Source organism: Prunus mume, linkage group LG4 (assembly GCF_029339155.1).
Source record: "Prunus mume cultivar Tortuosa linkage group LG4, ASM2933915v1, whole genome shotgun sequence".
Taxonomy (NCBI): domain Eukaryota; kingdom Viridiplantae; phylum Streptophyta; class Magnoliopsida; order Rosales; family Rosaceae; genus Prunus; species Prunus mume.
The window spans coordinates 26,649,570-26,650,979 of record NC_142701.1 but is presented as its reverse complement, the minus strand read 5'-3'; positions in this window follow the sequence as shown (position 1 = coordinate 26,650,979).

The window sequence follows — 1,410 nt, the reverse complement described above, 5'->3', positions numbered from 1 at the left end:
ATTTGCAGACAAATTCCCTGACCAGATAACTGATAAGACCCAACTACAAAGATTTTTAGGATCCCTTAATTATGTTTCTGATTTTTATAAAAACCTAAGGAGTCAGTGTAAGCCTTTGTATGATAGATTACAGAATAATCCTCCTCCCTGGTCCTCCATTCATACTGAGATTGTTAAGCAGATTAAGAGTCATGTCAAAACTCTTCCTTGTCTCGGTATTCCCACTACCAATTCTTTCAAAATAGTCGAAACAGATGCTTCTGAGATAGGTTATGGTGGGATCCTTAAGCAAAAAACTGAGTCCATTCCTCCTGAGCAAATCATTCATTTTCATTCTGGTATTTGGACTAAGTCGCAATCTAATTATAGTACTATTAAAAAAGAAATATTAGCTATAGTATTATGCATTACTAAATTTCAAGATGATCTATTAAATCAAAAAAATTTAGTCATAGTCAATTGTAAATCAGCTAAGCATGTTTTAGAAAAAGATGTTCAAAATATTGCATCAAAACAAATTTTTGCACGATGGCAAGCTCTTTTAAGCATATTTGATTTTGACATTGAATATCTAAAAGGCAGTGAGAATTTTGTTCCTGATTTTCTTACTAGAGAGTTTTTACAGGATAAACAATGGCCAGCAGAAAAGAAAAAGATAAGCACAAAGAAGTTTCCAATCCATCTCCTCAACTACCCAGAATCCTCCCTGCATCCTGAGCCAAAAAACAATCAAAACTGGGCCTAGTTCTTCCTCATTTCCTAAAACTGAATCTACAATCACCCATTTCCCTGGTCTTTCTCCCATTCCAGTAGTGAATCGTTACAGCCCCCTAGGATCTACATTAAGCCAAATGAGACCTAATTACCAGTCTGCACTAACCTCTAGCTATGATCCATTTCAATTACCCCCAACTGCAATCCCTCTTTCCTCATCTTCCTACCACCCTAAGACTTCTCCCTATGTCTATAAAAGTACAGCTAACCTTTTCATTATTGAACCCCATGTTCCTGTATCTTTGAGCCCCATTATGATTGCCCAAAATCATTTTCCCCCAGGTTTTCACTATCTTCCCCACAGTCTGTACAAATCTCTTAAGTTCTACCTGAGAAATACTCCATGAGACCAAATCTGTTGATATTAAGCCTATTCGCTATAAAACTGACCCCCAGAAAATCATCTATCATTCCCTTTACATTTACCAAGTCCTAAGTAAGAAAAGCTGGGGATCACATCCCTATGAACTCAGAACCCTTCCATCCAAATTACAATATAATTATGCTGATTACGTTGAGTCATGGCATTACATTTTCCTACATCAAACTCCTGATTTTACCCATTCCTGGTTCATCAATTTTGACAGTAAGTTTCGTTGTGAACTCCCCTACTGGTTCCTTCACTGGTGGGATACA